Genomic DNA, 21,965 nt, shown 5'->3' on the forward strand with positions numbered 1-21,965 from the left:
CTTAAGTAGAAGGAACAGCATTAAGAGATGCATTTGAAGTCAACTGCAAATGTGATAAAATTAAGAGAAATTTTGATTTAATAATAATTTGACATGTATAAAATAAGATGCCTAGTTATTTCCCTTGTTTTTGACTTTCCATTTTCAGAAGTTAACTCCTTGTTCTGGTTTAAAATGAAGGAGTGCAAAGTGTTATCATCAAAGAAATGGGTGGGCAGGATTTCTTTTTTCAGCTGCATTGTTTTTGAGCCAAGCTGGGTTTAGACCCATTATAATTCAGTAATAAAGTGGGAATTTAACTGATGAAAGTGGAGCTGCTTTGAACTTAAAAAAAAAAAAAAAAAAAACTGCCTTGACTAGATAATTCTCTTCATGTATTTTTTATTATTATTTTTAAACGTGAATTTAAGGGCAGAAGTCTTAAACTTTCCTTTATTGATTTGTTTTCTTCCCTGAAGATCAGTTGCAAGGTGTCATAAACGGGCAAGAGGTTCCACAGGTAAATGCCAGGGAAGAGCTAACTACAGAGCAGCTTTGCAGCAGCATTGGGGGGTTAAAACTAATGTGTCGGGATAAACAAATAAATGCAGATGACATATGGGATTTGCAGTATATGGTAGATCCTGTAAAACACATGAAGTAGCCCTTTTTCACTCATCATTGGGTAAGACTCAATTTTCACTTTTGAGAATTGTATTTGAAAGAATAAGGGGAGTGTCCAAAACCTTCAGAGTTCTGTTTTGCTTTACACTTCTGTTTAAGGTCATAGTTTTTACAGATGATTGTTTGTTGCTTTTTTTTATCTTGAATATAGTACCAGTGCATAAGCACAAAACACACTGGTGCTAAGAAACAGAAGCAGTAACAGGCTTCAGTTAACATAAAAGAGAAGAATTGGGAATTATTTAGAGCTGGCAAACCAGAACAGTTAGCAAAGCACTAGAATACACAGAATAGTTGTTGAGGTGTCAAATATCTACTGGGCGTAAATAGAGTCTGGGCTGAGTCATGCAATTTGGCTTATACAGGAATGGGAGCAGAGCAGAGAGTCGTTCCAGTCCCTCATTCTCCTTGATAGGTAGTTCCAGATCTCGATGTCAAGAATATGGATCAGGAAAGATTTGAAGTTGAGATACATAGAGGGTGTGTTACTGCTACTGTTCTGTTCCTCTTGCACACATAACAGCACTGAAATGGTGTTTTTTCACAGCTCATGGTTTATCAGGGAAAACATCTTTGGAAATGGAACAGCACTATAAATACCTGAATTTAAGAACTCTTTTTCTGTAGTGTTTGTGGTTGTGTTGTTTTGTTTTCCCTAGAACCTGGTGCTGGCCTTTTCCTGTATGTTTCTTTGTAGGATACAGGTATCACTTTCTAGCAGTTTGAAGTTTTTCTTTCCATGGTTAGTTACTTGAATGACATGTTTTAAAGTTGGTGTGCTAACCATGCGTAAGTTGTGCTGTGTAGAAGTTCTGAGGTTATTTTAGTTACTGGTAACTGGGCAATGAGAAGGTATGAAGACAATGCATACTAGAAAGAAAAAAAAAAAAGCCAACTGGCACTGCAACTTCGAAAAAGGAAAGTTAGACTAAATAGTGACTTCAGTGATTTAGAATGCTTTTAAGGCTTGGCCTGAAAATCTTAGTACTCTCTACACTACTTGTGCTCAGATTCAAAATAAGGTTGATGATGTGAAAGCTAACATGTTTTAATATTTACAAGCAGTTTCAGAGAAGAAGTAAAGCAAGATTTAAGCTATAGATTAAAGAGAAGCTACAATAAATCCTAGTCTTTAAAACTCACAAGAAGGCTGACAAAATATTGCAAATTATTCATTACTACACAAATTAAGCCAGTTTTCTTCTTACGGTTACTCCTTTTGAAGGAGGATATTTGTCCTGGCCAAAGATAATCTGCATAAAGCAGCCATGGTGTCAAGATGCCTGAGCATGTTATTCTTACATTTTCATTCACTTTTGTCTCAATGGGGAGGATGTTACACCATCTTATTTGTGTCCTACTCATCCTTACAAAATTAGCTTTATCAAAGCAAGAGCTGACTGCTGCAAAAAGTTTTTAGGGCAATGAGATGCAAGCAGATTTTTAACATCCTCTTAGAGGGGGAGAAGCTAAGAAGAAATAGGAGGAAAGATTTTTCTTTAATAAAATTATTTGATTTTTACTGACATGTGTCAATCAGAGCTATAAGAATTTAAATGACCTATAAAATTTCCCACATATAGTCATTTATTAATTTGCAGCATTGTGGAAGCAAAAGCTGGCAAGGTCAAATATGCAGGTCCTTAAAAGGTGAGAGTGGTTCAAGAGAAAACAGGTAATGATAGTATTTCTTACAAGCTCTTTATTTAATGAGTGTTGTGTATAATAAAACGCCAAATCAAAAACACTAGAATTTGCATGTCATAGAAGAATTTTGACCACTCAAGTTTCATAGCCTGAGAAGTACGCAGCAAGGAAGAGCCCAAGTAATTGGGTAGAGAGATTTGTCTTTGCTGGGATAGCTTGGAAGAGGTAAAGAATAAAGTAATTAATTGGACTGTAGTGTCAACTACACAGGTCATTTTTGTGTGGCACATGAAATTTTGCTGTTGTTTCTAAGGAAAATAAAAGTATTTAAATTCAGGCAGATTTATTGTCTAGTTTGAAAAGCACAGACCTCCCTCAGAGCTGAAGGATCAGACAAAGGACAACCAGCTGTGATGCTTCAGTTTTTGTAGCCAGAAGACAATGTTTGAATGAGGAAGGTGAAGGGTACCATAAACAGCCCTGAGATAACACAGAGAGCTCAAAAGGAACCAGCACCTCTGTGTCTGAAGGCCTGTCCTTCCACACCTGCTGTTTTACTGCGATCGTGGGAAAGCCAGCTTAAGAGTTTCTTCCATGGTGTTGTATATAGTTACAAAATAAGTTATTTTATAATATAATTTAAGAGGTTAAGAAGATTTACAATTGAAATTTATGATGCCAAGTTGAGCAGAGTGCAGCTAGTTGGGCTGATCAGTTACAGTCACAGGTAGCGTGCTGATCATATAGCCAAACAAGCATTCAGCACAACGCTCCAGCTTGGCCAGGATGGCTGGTTTCAGGTTATGTCTGCCACTGTATCAGCCTCCAAATATAAGGGATATGTGAAATGTGTGTATTCAACATTAAATCATTGTTCTGTTCTACATTCAGGAATAGCTGCTGCGAAACACCTCTCCGCTTCCAAGGATTAGTTTACAAGGAACAGTTCAGCAGCTGCAATTTTAGCCATTGTGTAGCCTCCTCTAGATTTATGTCAGCACAAAGAGACAAGATACAGGGGGTTCATTTTTACGGAGCATATACTGTGAAGTTGACATCTGCACTTCCCAGAGACATGGAAAGGAAAGGACCTCTTGAAATATGCTTTGCCAAGCTCTTATCGGTAAATTTCCCCTTATGCACCCTCTTCCATATGGAAAAGTAAATGGATAGGGCAAAACTCCAGTGTCCAGCATACCCGAGTTTAAGCCTTTTGTAATTCCCTGCTCTGATGTCCTGGGTGATGAGCGTCTATAATTCAGTGTCTCATTCAGAGAACCGGGGAATGGTGATAGCTCCCTGCAGACACAGAGGATTGCTGCCTTACCACTGTGTGCAAGCCTCTCCAAGTCTGCATAAGAAACGAAGATGTCTTACTTGCTGAAGTGAAGCCAGTGCTGCTTCTGTATGTGTAAATAAACTGCCTGGGACACCAGCCCTGGCCAAGTGGCAACATCATTCAGCTCTGTCCAGAAGGAGAGTTTCACAGCTCATGATACATTTTGTAAAGTAACAGTGGTGGCTACTAGTATCTCAAGCACCTTACTTAAATCATTGGTTTATACAGTCATCCTTAATAATCATGATTTTTTATTTTTTTTATTTTTTTTTCCCTAAGAAGGTAAAGAAACACATCCCTGGTTAGAATCTGAGGGCTAGAAAAACAAATTCAGGAGGGAAAAATAAAAAAAAAAAAAATAAAAAATCTTAAATTTAGTCACTTCAATGATCTCCCCAAACAAGGCAGAGAAATATTCAAGTCTGAATGGGTTTTGATGGTAACGTGCTGCCCTGGTGAGCTCCGTCTTGCTATACAGTGAACAGCCAAAATGCCCATTAAAAACATTTTTGCTCAGCCGCTTTCCATAACTTCTTGGAGCAACTATCTGGAAGTACTGGGTGAATACATGCAAGGACAGTGCTGGACCAGCTGGGACAGTTCTGCACACCCACCACTGTGCCGGAACCAGAATGTCCAAAAACTGAGAACGTTAAGTCAGCTCAAGGGCATTAAAGCCAAACACAGATTGGGCTCTTAACCATCCTGGGCAGATCAGGCTGCGACATTAATGACCTGTTTCCAGTTAAGCTCAGGCAGGCCATCTCAAGTTGTTCTTGATCAAGACAGTCAAATTGTGCTAGAGATTAGTGTCTGCCTTCCCCAAAGTTCAGTAAATTCCTTCAGTAATTTCATTGCACAACCAAGTCCTTGAGTCAGTTTTTCTTCAGCCAGATTCAGGGATATTCAGTAGTCTTTGGTTACACAAGTGAGTCAGGGATTTTGCCTGCAGAGCCTCAGGTGCAGGGGACTCAAACGGTAGACGTGGTCTCACTGCTGAGCTTACCCCGGGCTGTCAGCTTTAAGGAGGGATTGAGGGTGACAGTAACCAGCCAGGAGCCTGAACAGAACATAGCCTTTCTCCCAGCCTCCAATCAGTATTACATTTGAACAGATCTTTCTTCAGAATAAAGAATAGTTTATGCTTTTTTTTTAATAACTTAAAAGAAAAACGATGGTTGTACCAATGTATACACATATGGTATACAGACACACATTGTCCATAAGCTGTGAAATCTTTTTGGTAGAGAAGAAATCAGATTTCCCAGTTTTTGGTCTTTGGATTTCTTTTAAATGGTGAAAATGGACCCTATTTCTACAGTCTGTAACGTTTTTCAGAAGTGCAGTCACTGTAGATCTTTTCATCTGTTACTGCAGTGTAGGCAAGGGAGAGATACCTCTGTAAGTAGTCCACACCTTCAGTTATTGGCAATTCTCCATGATTCTTGCCAGAAGGCCTCAAAGGTCTTCCTGGTATATTATAGTGCAGCTGTGAGGAGAGCAATATTCACTAGATTATCTTTGTGCAGATGTGAGTTAGTCAATCCACATAGTCATGTACTGATTTCCCTTCAGAAATTTAACAGAAGTGCCACACTTACCTGGTGATCTTTTTTTCGGTAATGGAATCGTATGTAAACAGGATGGTGTCAAATGTGAATTGTAAATCTACACAGCTGCTGCATTCATACTTAAACGCATCTTCAGTGAAAGCTTGCACATGATGTTTGAAGAACAAACACCAAGGTGAAAACCAAATCCTCTGCTTATCAGGACACAAAGTGGAGAGTATTATCCCATGGGTTCTCTGGTCCTACCCTCAAATGTTGGTCCTGGCCACACACAACACTTCACTCCTCATGCGCAGCCCTGCTGCAATGCCTGGTCTTGAGGTACACCATCAGGATTACAAGTTCACCAGCACTGAGACATGCTGATAATCTCCTTTTTGCACCCTTGAGAACATCCTTTACTGGTGTTCTCTACACTATACTCCAAAGACAGTGTAAAAACTGGTACTTCACTCACCAGAAAAAGAGCAGCCTAAGCTGTAGCTAGAGCGTAGCAGCCATCTGCACTGAAGCTCACATTATGTGGTTTATAGGCCCTTAAAGTATTTGCATGTCTAAAGACTACTTAGAAGTAGTATTTCTTTTAAGACTCCTGGTTTTGTTCAAGCCTGTGATGAATTCTGGCTACCTCCATGCTGCAATAATACAGCCAAAACATATATTTTCTTACTGCCTCCTCCCAGATTCTGTTCTCTATTTAGAAGCTAGCAGTGATGGTTTTGGACTCTCAATTATGGTATTAAGCTAAGTGTAAAATATTTTTCTTGGCATAAGGTAGAATATAAATAGCTTTAATATCAGTTTCAGGTTCTCTTTATTCCTTAGGGAATGCCAGTTCTCTCTCAGACCGAATCCCAGAACTAAGATCATCCCAACATCACCCTTACCCCAGCACCCTCTTTCCAAAAAACACAAACGGAGCAGGGCCAAGAGCTCTGCTCTGTCCCCCAGGACTTCAGACAGACAACACAGTAGTATTGCTCTGCGAAGATCTTCACCCTTCATCCCCCTTCCCTCCCAACATGCAGAGATGCAGCAGTTCACCATGATATTGGGCTCTATCCAGCACTAGTGTTGTCTCCAGCCTAAGTCGATGTTTCTGTTCAAGGAATTTTTCACCATGGCATTTTTATATCTTCCACTGGCCCCTGCAACTGAGTTTGAAATTAAAGGGCTAGTGATATTCATTTTCATTTTCTGTAGCACAAGCACATGGGAATGTTGCCACCAATTCCAGGTTTAAAACCAGGAATGTCTGTGCGACAACTGGAGCTTCCCTAAGTCATGAAGCTGGAATTTCAGTGATTACAGCAGCCATTGACTAAGGAGTTATATGGTCAGATCAGATTTTGAACTGAGTTCTTTCAAGAGTACTTGCTATTTTTCCTTTGAAAAGATATCATCACTCAATCCCATCTGCTTGGTGTACCATATCCTGAGCAAACACTGGCATTTGCCTGTTTGAGCTTCCTAGTTGAGTTCTTCCCAGGAACATTCATTCCTGAAGAAGGTCCTGCAGCCACAACTATGTTGTTAAGAAGTCTTTAAAAGCCCCACCTGAAGGTGTTGCCAACAGCTACCTTCCCGCTGTAAGAGCAGGCAGCAATGCCAACCGCGATTTCACGGTTGCATATGGACCAGAGTCACAGCCCCATCACGCTAATGCAATGTTTTCACCAAATCCACACCTCAGGGTTAAACACTCCCTGACATGCCATCACCATTTTTATTTCACTTTAGTCTCTGCCATCCAATAGCCCAGCTCCAATCCTCACATGAGTGTTAAGATCATCCCTGTTAAAGCACCGCTTGGAGAGCCAGGCTCAGGGCACATTGAGGACAGCAGAGCCTCTCTCCTAGCAGCTGGCTGGGGCATCGAGAGGAGGAAACACCACCACGAACCAGCTGAGGAGCCTCAGACACCCTTCTTGCAGACCATCTTGAGCCATGTGTGGAAGAACTGCTATTGTTAGTGCCACTCAGGAAATATTCTAGGGAGTGTGTAATTGTTTACACACAGATTCTTTTATCGAGACTTAATTAACTGCAGTCACAACACATGTTCACTATTAATATTTTAAATTACTGAGACGGTTTTAAAATCTATTCTGTCGGCTTTCTTAGAAACTTCCACCAAATGTTCCAAAAGTGGTGGGACAGTCCTCTGCTTGCAGTGCTAGCCCCTTCTTGCACAAAGGTCTGCAAGTATGATCTTGCATGGCTTCTACATTTCATGCTTATGACAGAACAAAAGGGACCATTTCTAAACGTTATCTGATGGTGATCTAATTTTCTTCGTTTGTAAATAGCTCCGGGCATTTCTAAAAAAAAATAAAATGTTTTTTACCCAGCTACAACAAAAGTTGTTGTCATTCACCCTAACTGCAGAAAGTGGTTACTTTGGATTTGGCCGCATCTTTCAAATACAGTTTCAACAGTCATTTTATCCAACAGAAGAAGCCACAATGAGAAACATTTTGCTTCTAAAATCCAGAGACCATTTATAAAAGTCTAGACATTTATCCTAGTCAGCTTCTTCAGCCGGATCCCCTTTACTGAAGTAACAGAGCAGCAGCTTCTTCACCTTTTAAATAGAAATCTACTTAGTCCAATTCAAATGTACTAGGATTCCTTATACAAAGGCCTGGGAGGACTGCAAATGAAAGTAATTTTGCACTGTTTTTGGGGTTTGTTGAAAAATCAGTCAGTGCTCCAAAAACTATCAGAAAAAAAATTATCCTTTTGAAGATTACATTACAGGCATGCAAGAAGATTCATTACTTGGGTCACAAGGCTTGAAGCTGATCGTTCTCAGCCTATGCTCTAGACAGTCTGGCTGTGCAGTACGCCTAGTCATTAAAGATTTCATGTTTGTGGTTTTGCAGAATTTTAGTTTCTAAAGAAGTTATTCTGACATTTTAAGGAGACATTGGCTAGCCTGATTGTTCCCATTCACCTCTTGCAAATATTGGCGTTTAAATCAAGATTATAATTCATGCATTCTTTCTGTGCATTGTTACACTTATGGTTGATCAAATCTGGTAACATCATTCCATTAACATTGAGAACACTTTTGTAGGTTTCTTCATCTAATCTGTGTGGCTTTACACTTATATATTAAAGCCTCTCCTTTTCCTTCCTGCCATAATTCTCTCCTTGCATATATCGTATCAGGCATGGTTCTGCTCCCATATTCCTTCCAATGCAACCTTTATTGGAATAAGAGTCTACCTTGGTTACCCACTGGAGGAAATAAATTCTTACCATAATGGCATCTGAATGTCTGTGGGTAGTTTATTATAAATCGTGGCTCTAACTTCCGGGGACGCTGCATTTCCAAGCCAAGTTCTCCAAAGAATGCTTATAAAAGTGAGTGCTCTTGAGATCAGCTTAAGTATCTGGGCTCCAAGGCTGTGGAGGCACTCTGTGTCTGTTTTAGAATCAGGACCTATATTCCTCAGATTATGCAGTTCTTGCACTACGTAATAGAGAAACTAATAGCTGAAGGGGTGCTTTATCTAAGCTTGCACTTGTTCTTCCCACTCCATCCATAATCAATAAAAAATTACAACATTCTCATGCTTCAGTCCCAGTGTATTTACCTAAGGCTACCACTGATATAGGGAATATTAGGACTACTGCTAGAGGGGTATCCAGATTTGAATGAAAAGCATTTATTTCCATATTTTCTTAAAAATCAATCAAGCAAACAAATGACGACAACAACAAAAAAGCATTACCCTTTTCAGGTATGCACTAGCTATAACCTACATCTAGTAATAGAAGACCAGTTTTGAGGAAATACTGTAAAAATCACACATGCAGTGTGGCATCACTATTACAAGACAGAGGGCTTCATTTTTATTTTTTATGAAGGTGAAATCTTTGCTTTTATCACCACTTATTCTATTGGTGTATAAAGACAAACATAAATTGTTAACCTAACTCTGATGGCAGGGATATGATCTGTGCAAAGCTACATACATTTTAACAGTGAGAGTAAAATGAGCAGTTGCCTCGTGTTTCAAGACTAAGCTGCATTATCATACTTCTAAAGAGGCTTTGTATGTAACATAAAATAAAACTTTTCACTAGAGTATATTTTTTCCAATGTAGCAAAGGCTTTAGAGATTGTAAGCAAAGATCTAAGTAATACAGAACAAGTAATTGAATAAATGTTAAAATTCTTATCTGTGAAACAAGCCAAGTAAACATAAGAAAGCTTTAACTACAGCACGTAATTTCTAGACCCTACACCTTCACTTTTCTGCTTACCATTTGACTATCCCTACTAAATAAGACCTAGAGTACTGAACTTGGGTTTATTTGTTGAGATAAAACACAAAACACTTCAACTTTACCACATTCACCACTGAACACATTGTTTTGACTGGCGAATCCCAATGTAGCTGAATGGTCCCAGTAGTTAGCACTTAGGAACAGCTCCTGACAACTTTATATTACTTGCATGTTCCTACTTGAATGTTCCCACTATTTCTAATTAGTCTGGACAAGGAGTTATTAAACTTCTTGCTAAGCTCCTGTTTTCATCTGGATTTTTCATAGTACTTTTTTTCCTTAAGCAATTGCATGTTTTGTTTGACAGTGGGACTCTGCCAGCTATTTTTGACCTGAGCTTTGGACAAATCTGCAGGAAATCATACTTTTCTACTTCTAGTACTAGCAGAGATACTTGAATTTTGCTTATTTATTTTCTTTTCAACATAGTTATATGTTTTGGGGAAAGAGAAGCTTAAAATATACCCTATATCACTGGAGAAGGTGTGAGTTGGCAGAAGATGGTCCTGGCATCCAAGCAGACGTTCCCCTGTGGAGCTGGAGCTGCCCTGGGAATAGTCCTTCTCTTGTACTTCTCCTGCTGAGCAATAATGCTGGACCTGCTGCCTGCACCATTAGATTTCATATGAAATTTTCCTGAAGAGGTCAAAGGGCAGACCGTAAGTTTTATAAAATATACATGCACTTAATAATTCTTATGGTATATGACTTTTGAAGCTTTGTAGCTGTCCTGGTATCGTTCTGATCATCCGAAATGCTAATTAAGCATGAATGCATGTTCTAAAGGTTGTAAGGTAAGATAATAATTACTATCTCATTAGATACACCTATCTAGGAATACAATCTCTTCCCTCATTGCTCAAGGAAAGGGCATGGGCCTGGCTTATTACAAGTACAGTGAATGGCAGTGAAAGTTAGGCTGGGACTAAAAAGATTTGAGTGAAAAGAGAGAAAGAGAGAAAAAAATCAGATGAGAGAGGGAGAACATTTCTATCTTAGTTTCTGTGCAATCAACAGGAACAGACATCTAGCTGGTTAGATAATATCCCTCCATTTCCAGGATGGTTGAGTCATTGAAACGTCTAAGGGAGCACTTCGCAGCTAAGTATCACCAGAATTTATATTCTATTACTTTTAGGCTTCTCCTAAAATTTTAAAAATTTATTTTGAGTCATTGCTAGAATGCTTTTGTTTTCTTTTTAAGCATGTCTGGTCCTATGAAGGATTGCAGTTAGCTCTAGCAGGCATGAGGTATGCTGTTTCTGTGGAAACATCAAATCTAATTAAAATGGTAGTGAAGATATAATGCCCTTGGGTGCCTGCAACCCAAGGCATATCTGGGATGCTGGGAGATGGGATAATTTCCCGTCAATCTGTAAAGGTCTTTTGGACGACTAGTGGCATCATCTTCCAAGACACAGAGAAGCCAGATGTTAATAATGCCCTCTAGCAAGGCCCAGAAAGCAGAGAGAGAGCCAGTGACACCAGGAAGCACTAGATCACCATCTGTGGCGTAATGAGCACAAGGACACCAGGGTTCTTTTAGGATCAGTAACTGCTACTACTTTATCGATGACATAACTTCAACTCTCTCTTATTGAGGGCATAACTTCAATCTCCCTTATTGAGGACAGGCTCCCTTCTTATACTATTCGCCCCACGGCAGTACTTTTCCACTAACTATTCATCGGTCAACAACTTTGCCCGGCAACAGCAAACACCCAGCTAAACTCTTTACATTCTTGATGGCCTCATCGTTAAGAGTCCGATGTTATCACCAACCATGGGGCTTGTCGACCCCACGGCCACACTCCCACAACCATCATCTAACACCATTTAAATATTAACTGTTAAAGACTGTTCCTCTGCTCTATTAGGCCAGATTTACCCAAATTGCTGAACAAATGAATCCCTTTCCTCATCAGTCAGGTTCCAGTCCCTACGCAACTTCACCATAGGAGCGAATGAAGTGCCCAGAGCTGAACGCAGTATAGCTCTAGAGGGATACAGCCATCCCAGCAGCATAGAGCCAACCAGCTCTATCTTTGCAGCCACATCCCACCTGCCTGGCAGGTACTTCTCCCTGCTACTCCTTTTGTGCTGCATCTTTCTTGTTGTTGTCATGCCACATTGCAAACTACTGTTCTTTACATTGTTCCTCAAAACAGCGGGGCTTTCCAGGCTCCTTCCTACGCCTTAATAAGACATTTTTTTTTTCTATTGATTTTTTGTCTATTGATTTAGATTTTCCAAAACTAAGTTTTCCTTCTTTTATTGCTTTTTAGATCTATTTCTAATCACTTGGCATTATTTTTACTCCACTTGGCAAAAATTCCCAATGTACTGTAAATTAATGTATTGTAAATTTAAGATTTAATTATTTTTCTGTTTTCTCTCCTTCCAAATATATATTTTTTTAATGTTGGTTTTGGCCTCAGCATCAAAGCTTCTATATTTACTGCCAAACTTTCAGATTAACTGTATTGTCCCTACACAACTTATGGTATATCCTGAACTGTAAGTTTGAATTTTGTATGCACTAACACAATGTATAACAAAACTAGAGAAGTTCTTAACACTCACACAGGGAGCTAATTGGGTCTGGAATTCTTTTAACCTTTTGGCCTCAATGCTATCAGGCATTTGTGCCTTGAAAGCTGTTTATATTCTGGGATAATAAGCACTATTTCATTCTGTTGTAAATACGTTGCCCTGAAGTTTCAGTTGCTATTCCATAGTCTCATAATGGCAGACACAATAACAGGACAGCCTGATAGGCTTTCTTTAGTACCATACATCATTTTACAATCCTAGTGTCCCTTCTTATTTACCTTTTCTCTAAACTGCACACATGCATAGCCACATTAAAAGCAGACAATGTTACCTGCATAAAAATAATAAAAATTTTCATTCGGCTTTATTGAAGCCAAATGAGTTCTGGACAAAGCTTATGACTCAGATAAAGATTCCGTGTTAAGAGGAAATGGGCTTTCCAAGAGCAGCTATAGAGTCTAAAGCCTCAGGTAAATTTAGGTTAATAACAGTCAATCTGTTAATACTTCACCAGTTCTCAGTATAGAATGAAAGCAGATTTCTTTTTGTGGTTTTAGCATGTTATATTTGGTCAATTGTTGTTTTCAACCTTTCATTAAATTTGCCTTAATGAGATTAACTTACTACAAACCATAGTTCCATGAATTGATTAATTAATTCACATGTTCTGTTCTTTAGACATTTAACTAATTATTTTGAAATCTCTCAGGAAAAAAAAATAATCTATTGCATTGGAAAAAATGTTAAAGCTTTTATTGTGAGACTTGTTGCAAATCATTTAGCACTTGAATGCCTCTACTGATGAATAGGATTCTGATCTGAGTTGGAGTCTCCAGCTTACTCTGTTAATTAATTAAGGCCATTTTTCTGTGAAGTCAACATGATTAATCATATTGGTATGAGACGAAAAGACTGCAAACTAAACTCTGTTTTAGAAGATGGGGAATACATATAGAGGAAAAGACTGTCAGTCTTGTAGTCCTGAAAGTCTAGAAAAATTGCCAAGGAATAGCGTAACCAGTTATTATTAGAACTTCCATTTAGAAGCAGGGAAATTGAGACATAGAGAGATGTTCAAATCAAATTATATTGTAAATCCATAATAAAGAAATTAAAATTTCTCTTGAGCTGTGTAGATGTGGTGAAAACATTTCACTTTGATGTGACTGAGTTACTCCAACTTCCAATTTTCAGCTAACCTGAGAGACATATTTTTGCTACCAATGAACACATGCTCCAGGATAAAAGCAAGATATACAACATATAAAGATGTCAAACAGCTCCAGTTCAAAATAAAATTCTGACAACAAAATTAATTGGCCGAGGGATTTTTTCTGCAGTTTATTTTGCAGGTAGATTTTGTAGTCCTTTTTGGTTGTTTTTAACCCCAGTGTTGTGGATGATTTAGGGTGAAATGACTGCACTGTTTGAGCTGAAGTAGGAATGATTTCCAACTTAGATGTATTTACAGAAATATGGCTGGTAGTAAACCTCCCTCTTTTTCATTAAAGGATAAAAATGTAACTGTATTTTGTAACACCTACAAAAGCTATGGGAATTGACAAGTCTGGAGACATTCTATTTAAGTCTGGAAATGTCCATTCCTCTTCCATTTCCCACGCCTTCTAGAATTTGCAGGTGGACAGTAAAGTTGTTCTTTCAGTCTGAGAAGGTGGGCCCTAAGGGTGCTAAATCAGTACTACTAGTGAGTTAAGCAGCCTGAGCAATAATCTGATTTAAGAATAATTAAGATGCATCAGAAATGCATTTAAATTTAAAAACAAACAACAATAAGAAAAAAAATCTGCATAAAAATCTTCAAGGGACATGGATAAACCTTAGCATGTAAAAATAGATAACTGAGAGTGGGAGAAACACTGAACCTTATTTGTTGTACAAGCATACTGATAAATAGCTGAATATTAACATAATTCACCTGGATTTCACACCTTTAATATTGCCTCATTTGGGGCCTTTTGTTACTTCATTTTTACAGTTGGACATTTTGCAGCACTCCAGTAGAAACATCCATCCTGATGGGATGACATCAGAGGTCTGGGGATGTAAGCAAGCTGTGGTTAGTACATATCTGAAACTGTGGGAAAAGCTTGAAAATAGTGTTCATTGGAAGAAAATGTCTGTTAAGATATTTATGCTTCAATCCTTTATTTCTGCAGTTCGCCAAAACTATGACGCCCTTTGAGCTGTCGCAGCTATCAATCTTCAAATACCTCAAGCTCATTCAAAACAATTGTTTTTGAAAATAATAATCAGAGTTGACATCTGCATTGCAATGACATCTTGGTCTGTTTTGAAGGTCAGAGAGGCAAGCTAGCAGCCTTTCTCCAGATTTCTGCTTAATGACTAAATATTGCCTTAGTGCTAAAGACAGTCACACTCATTCACTCAGACACAAATGTGTATTTTTATATGTATGCATCAAGGAAAAAAAAAAATACAGCCACAACATTATTTGAGAAGACTTGAATATTTGGTTAATCCTTATGGTGGAATAACAGAGCATTAGTCACCATTTTCAGTGTCAAGAACACTTCCAGAAATGAAATCCACAAAGTACACACTTTCACCAGAGTCAAATTCCAGCTTCTCCAGCAGGGGTATATACTGGAAGTCTTAATGAACGCCAGGTACAAAATACCTACCCACAGCTGCCTTCCTTTCCCTGCTAACAGCTTGTGTTGGAGCAGCATCAAAGCTGGCTACAAGCATAGCAAATATATGCACCTGCATAGAGTAATTACTGAAGCTAATGCCAGTATATATTAGCTTCAGTGCCCCTGTGGAAAAAAAAAAAATGTATGGATTAACTCATGGTATTCAGCTTATTATAACTGTCTCACTGCACGTCCAGTTGTTATGAGCACTAATAAAGCAATATCCATCTTTGTTCCTTTTTTTATGTCTGATGATGGAGTCCTTCAGCCATGACATTGGAGTATGCTTCAAAGCTACCCCTTTGATTTTCTCCTGCTTTTTTTTTTTTTCATTGCAAGCTCAGCATTAGTTTGCAGATTACTGCCTATTCCCTGCCAGCACACATACCTCTGTTGATCGATGTGCACCTCTGTATAATATTTATTTTTAAATATCTGATTATGTGTTTCTTCCTCATCATCCTGGTTAACCCTCAAAAGACAATTTAGATATCTCTTCTAAAAATCAAAATAAATTTCAAAATCAGTGCTGTGTGCACTGGATATCAATCTAATGGGAATTAAATTTAGGCACTCCTAATTTTGGCGAATATTGTCCTACGCTGGAATAAATCTGGAAACATAGAAATGGAAAAACTGCTACTTCTGTAACCATTCTCTTGAGCTGCCCCCAAAACCACTTAAAATTATTTTTATTGTGAAACTGTTTTTTTTTTTTTCTGCGAAAATGAAGTAAAGATAAAAATAAATTTGAGCTCTCATACGTTGCCTGCTCTGCATGTGCCTGTTTAGTCTAGACTGTGAGCAATGAGAACCAGACACCATCTGAAATGTTAATTTAGTTTATTAAGGAAACAAGGCTTATATGATCCCAGTATCTGTGTCCCCTTAATGACTTTTGAACTCTGTCTGATTCAAGCTAATGTGAGAAGTGGGGGAACAACAAGCTAATTAAGCTGTTACAAGTTTCGTGTAAGTTAGAAGCTGGATAGAAGAGAGCAAGCTATAAATGCTCCAAAAGTCTGCTGCAGGCATGCACGTATACTCTGAGATCAAAAGAATCCGTACAGGCAAGATGTCTGATAAATCTCTGCACGAAAAAAAAAAAAAATAGAACCTGAAATTACAATTGCTCAAGAGCTCAAGATACTCAAGAGAGACAAGCAGCAAGCCATGCTTTGTTCACCTGGTGCCCCGTGAATCGGGCTGTTAATCTGCTGAACAACAGCAATGCATCCTGCGATGCTGCTGCCTGACAGAGATCAGGTTGTCCTGGTGCTGGGTTGAGGATCAGCTGCTGGGGCTGGGGTTGGGGCTGGCAGAGCTGGCACAGCTCGGTACAGCTGCCAAGCTGCATAAATGTTGTCTGAAAACAGTGTTTACTGTATGTGTACTCACTTGCATTTGGCTTCCAAAAGTGGAGGAACTACAGGGACATAAAGTAGCTCTGACAAAAGTAGCTCTTTCAGTCAGAAGTGAGCTGAATATCCAATGTGTCACGTAGGGCTGCAGGGAAAAGAGATGCTAACTTTGGTGTCTGCAGATTCTCTGCTGCAAGGTAGACAGTAAATTTATCTTCAACAACCTCTATTTTAGCATGGGTGAAAGGAAAGAGCAGAAATGGTACTGGGAGACTGCCCCTGGCACCACAACTCATAGTGATGCTGGACCAGAAGAGCAGTGGTAGGAGAGGGTGCACACAGGTGTGGTATATTCTGCACAGAGCATGTGGGGTGGGGCCAGGAGGGCCAGCAGAGAGATCTGAGAAGAAACGAGCGCAATTCTCTCCTGGCACTATGCGCTCCTCTGGGCTGTTACTCATTTCTTGCTGAGTCTGCCCCATTTCAGCTCAAAATTTCAGGGACACTCTGAAGGCTTTCTGCACTTAGCTCGAGGGTGAACACGTGGTGAAGTCAGCTGCTTTCTGTCCACTGCCCTCCTCGGGGAGCCCTGCCCTGGTTGCAGCAGAGTTGCTCTGCAACTGCTAACGGCTTAGTGATAGCGCTCGTGCAGCAAGCTCCGATCGTCGTTATTTTCTGGTAGATGGAGCTCGCTGCTTCCTTCTGCCAGCCACTTGCTGGTTCGGAAGTTGTCTAGATGGGGAATTATTGTATTCAGGATAGAGTTAATTCGTTCTATATTCTCAATGAAAACTAAGCTCAGCTGCAGGCTGCCCTGCCGGGCTCCGAAACTCCCAGCTGCTGCGGCAGCGGGCAGCAGAGGGCGGGCGGCTCCGGCTCTCTGGCTCCCCAGATCCCAGGGCTCCGGTTCTCCCCTTCGCTAGTGGCTCCTGCACAGTGGTGGCCTGGTTGGAGGGGAATTTTCTGAAAGAGGCTGCCCTCAGCGTAACTCTCACCGGTTATACTTCCGATCCGTCTCCTCTGGTGAGTGGGAGATGCTGACAGCAGAAGGATGTATTAACTGGGTGGTTGGTGATACGGAGTGTGGCTGTTGTAATTACCTATTGCAGGGGCAAAGAAGGAATAAGAACTTGCCCTGAGCAGTGCTCAGTCCTGCACCCTGGCTCCAGGAGTCCCTTAACCCTCCCTGGGGAGGGAAGGGATAGGGTGGCTTTTGTAAGGAGCAAAATTTAAGCCAGCACAAATTACTCTTCTGTTTCCATTTCTAAGTTTTATCAGATGGGCAGTGGCCAACATTTGTTTAAGAAAAAATCCCAGCACAAGGCTGGATTATAGACGTGACTGCCATGGAACACATTGGGATCAGAACTAGTGTGAGAAAGTCCCTGGACGCCAACAGCACTCAGTCTTCAAGCTGAGCTGGCTGCCTTTCTTTGTAAGCACACCCCATATCCTATAGCATTCCTGTACAAATGCTTGTACCTGGAGCATCACCCCAGAGGCTGTGAGGGTAACAGATCCTAATTTAGCACCCCTAGGTTTCAAAGGAATCGCAGACTTGTTTCCCAACGGGGAAAATTTCCCCTGTGCTGACTGAACTTCTTGTGGTGCAAAGTAAATTCAAGCAAGTTCTAGATTTTGAGTGAAGAGAAGCAGGCACCAAAATGTTCTCTATTGCCTTTTCTTATTATTATTACTATTCCTCATTTCCAGCAACTGAAACGCTGTTTATATCCCTGCCTGTGTGCCAACATTTTTAAACAGTTTCTTGGTTTTCCTGTGAGCAAGTGGAGGCCCTCGTGTTTGGTCTCAAAGTGCTTTGTGTTTGGTCTCAAAGTGCTTTCTCCTTCAATCCCAGTGGATTATAATGTGTATGAATAAAATACACAAATGTATAACATAAAGATGCTTCTGAGAAGGTTGTGTTTAGTAAAGCAGAAGGTCTGATTTTGGGCGATTGGTTCTTTGGATTGCAGGAGACCTGGAAATCCTGCTGGGTGAAGTGTTTTCACAGATCTTTATCAGAAAAGCCCTCACCACAGGAGGAGCAGAGGAGCCCGCAGTGTTCCTTCTTGTACTGCAGCCTAGAAGCAGAACCTGCCTGTGAATGGCCTCATGAACGTGGGCCACTGAGCTAGGAGAAGTGGCCAGGCTGTAACTTCCTTTGTTCTCTCAAAACTTTCTTGTATCTTAATTTCCCCCAGAGAATATCTTGACACTTATGAATAGGACTGATTAATTCTTGACTTCTGCTGGTTGATGGTAGACCTGGTAATGGCATGTGTTGTCTTTAGGGGTGTTATGATTGTCTGATTCGCTCTGTGAATGATACTGGTGGCTGTGTTTGGACAGTGGAGTGCCACTCACTGCACGAGGAAAGGCACCATAAGAATACAGTGAAAAGGCAGACCTTGGCTTAAAGTAAATGAGACTTCCTCTTCCTACAGGAAGAAAAGCAGAAAATGTTTTTAAAGATCTTTTAAAGAAAAACTTGATCCTGCAAAAGGAAGTAGGGGGTCCAAAATATGAAGTCAGTGAGAATTTTGCAAGGGGAGGAGTCTCCAGGTGGATCATAATCTTCTGACCTGCTCTTTGGGTTTAGGACCTCATTGCGTCTATGTAAGTGTTTGCTCACCGGCTACATGCTTTTAAATGCTGTGGTAGGAAGAGAAGTTGGTTTGAAGCAAACATATAAAATGTTCATGGTCTTGTGTAATTCTTGGTATGTTGATAGAGCAGTAATGAAAGGCTGTTTCAGCTGACCAGTTGGAATATAAATGGAGAATGTGCATGTGGTAAGGAGATCTGCATTTAATTACTATCTTACCACAGACTGGCTGCAGACAAGACAATTCTTCTGTGCCTCAGTTCCCTAATTCTGAAACAATGATGTTCCTTTGTCTGGCTTGTCTGCTTAGATGAGATGCTCCTTAAGGCAGTGATTGTCTCTTAAAATGTTTTTTTGTTTTACCAGCTAATTCAAAGCAGCTCCGATTATCTGAGTGCTACTGGAATTCTATTGCTCCTAATCGGATGAAGTGGTTAATTAGTCATTTGTTATCTCTGGATTTCATTTCTGTTTTCTTTATTTAATCTTGGCAAAAAAAAATGCTTTATTCTTAGATAATAACATCGTATGGTATTTTTGGCAAACCATTCTATGTGATGTCTTTGTTTCTCTTTAAACTCATTGCATCAAAATTCATGAATATCAGCAATGGTAGTACAAATTCCCGTACCAGACCATGCACACTGTTGTGTGCTTTTTTTTTGTTGTTGTTGTTGATTTTCTCCCAAACTAAGACATTTTGCTATAACCAAACACCTGTGATTACCTCCACAGTGCTGTTTCATTGCCAGTTAGCATCTGGTGCATGAAGATAGGCTGACGTTGCCAGATTAAACTTGAGATGCCAAAATGTCACTAGCCTAGGTAAATTTTATTGCAGTCTCTTCACATGTGTGTTATTCGCATTAAAACTATCGCTTTGGCGCAGAAGCCACTTGACCTAACTTAAAAATATTTGACCAGATAACAAGGAGACGTAACAGTCACTGGAAGCACTTCCAACTTGGGATATTTAATTAGACCTTATGACTGAAAATTCTTGTGATCATCAGAAGATCAACATTCCAACATATTCCTGGTTGTGTTTATTAAATATTCCCTTTTTTGGTCCTGAGTGTGAATGTTTGGAAAAATGTTAAGTTAATACAACCCACTTGACTTCACTGGCACATTTCACAAAAGAAGGAGGAAAAAAATGTGGAAGCCACTGAAAACTAAAGGGTTCTTGCTTTGGAGAAAAACAAAGTTTAAGCCAATGCAACAGACAGGCTGGAACTCCTCCACAGCTTTAAAAGGAAAAGGCTATTGAAGACTCTTCACAAAGCTCCTTTGCTTCCTTTGAATAAAAGAGGAACCAGAACACTTAACACTGTGTAAAACACATTTCTTTCAGAGAAGCCAGCTTTATCTTAAAGCCCTAGCTAGATAATCTATACAAATTCATTTTTTAGCTTGAAGTCTCAGAAATTTGACACACCACAGGGACTTCAAATTTTTAGTCTGGATGGAATTTGCTGACAATACTCTCAGCTAGGGCTCTGATATAACGGGATTAGTTTCTCTCATTATGTTTGGTAAAAATAACTGTTTTCCCTCTTGGGGAAAAAGATGAAAGGGGGACAAGTAAAGAAAACATTTGCTTTCTTTCGCCCTAGATCTCCGCATGGTATCTTGAGACATATGTTCCACATAAGAATGATGTGCAGACACAGTCATTTTGACAGTGGCTGGGAAATCCTCTGTGAAGCCACAAGCCCACAAGATGCATATTTACACCTGCTCAACAAGGGAGGTCTAGCTATAAATCCAGAAACCTAGGTACAGTTACAGTGGAATGGGGGTTGGCTTCCAAAATGTAGGTGGTCAGTTTTTTCCGTGGAACTTCTGCTGTGGGTGGCTGGAAATCGCAAATGTGGCCATGGTCAGGTATGCGTTGCATTTCCAGACAACTCTAACATCCTCTTGCATTTCCTCTGTTTGGGTATTGGTTGATAATTACAATAGAATTTCCTGGCAAAAACTTTTGCTTTACGAATGCTGTGTTACTCTCCTGTAAGTGTTGAAGTTGCTTACTACGAGCTTTGTCAAACAACAATCTGATTGCCATGAATTAGGCAACCTTCAAATATACTACCTGAATATATTACTTTTAATTCTTCAGTGTAACGGATTTGTGTTATAGAAGACTTAGGACGAGTTGTTTCTTTCTTGCCCAAGGGTAAGACTGATTATGTCCATGTTGCTCTTAAACTTTATATTTAAAAAAAAAAAAGAAGGCAAGAATATTGTACATCTCTGTAATCATGCTGTAGCCATGTAGCCATTACCACTGCTTCTTTCTTTAGGCTAGAAACTGAGATTAGAGACTGAAGGTTGTAATAACAGTAAATTATACTCTGTAGCTAGCTTGGCTGTTCTCTGTATGGAATGGGCACTAACTCAACTCTGTGTAATGGATGCTTTCTAGTTCTGGATCATTACTTGTGCAGAACATAAGTATGCTCTGGTAGAAATTGTTAATAAGCATACTTGCAGATTTTCCTCCAGCCGTCAATTCATCTCAGAACCTCCCCATCAATTCGAACTCACTTTGGCTGAAGTGAGAGCTTCAGGGGTAAAAAAAAGGGAGGAAAAAAAAAAAAAAAGCTGTAGTCTTCCACATAAGCACAGTTACTGGCCGTTTCCATTCTGTGAAGAAAAGGGTAAAGTTAACTGCATGATGTAGAGTGGTTGTGTTGCCTTCCTATTGCCTTTATATTGATCCGTGCATTTGTAGGGTCAATCTAGACACAGTCAGCACCTGTTTCTGAATAAGTTTTTATGTAACACACAGTAACCGCTCCCTTTATCCATCACCTGGCTTGCATGAATACCAGTAGCACTCCGTTAATGGCTTTAATTCAACAAGGGCCAGTAGTAGTTAATGTTTTTAATGCTTTTAGTGTATGAAAGTGGAACTAATCTGCTACCACCAGTGGCTTTATAAGAATGATGGTGAAGAATTCTTGCAGTCTGACAAGATATTTGGCCTGCTAGTTTGAACAGAAATGTCAGGTTTTAACACAAGTTTTACATTTTAGTTTCTACTAAAATTAGTGAAATTACCAGCTTTTCCTTGTTTGTGCCTTTTGCTTATACATTATTCCAACCTCTAAGTACAAGGGACTAAAACATCTGATGAGTTTCCAAACCTGTAATTTCCCCCAACAGCCAAATGCTTACAGCCCTGTTAACTTTTTCCAGCAAACCTAAATTTATAAAGACTCAAATACCTGTATATTTCACCAG

At 39.6% G+C, this 21,965-nt stretch overlaps 1 long non-coding RNA gene across 1 annotated transcript; it reads right to left on the reverse strand.

Annotated features, from left to right (window-relative positions):
• Positions 1–4,856: 4,856 nt before the first annotated feature.
• Positions 4,857–15,982, reverse strand: LOC106029899 (uncharacterized). The gene is made up of 3 exons (XR_010832226.1): positions 14,736–15,982; positions 14,009–14,127; positions 4,857–5,138 (listed from the first exon to the last, which is right to left on the reverse strand). It is a non-coding gene; the product is annotated as an uncharacterized lncRNA (long non-coding RNA).
• Positions 15,983–21,965: the final 5,983 nt, after the last annotated feature.

Source organism: Anser cygnoides, chromosome 6, assembly GCF_040182565.1.
Source record: "Anser cygnoides isolate HZ-2024a breed goose chromosome 6, Taihu_goose_T2T_genome, whole genome shotgun sequence".
NCBI lineage: Eukaryota > Metazoa > Chordata > Aves > Anseriformes > Anatidae > Anser > Anser cygnoides.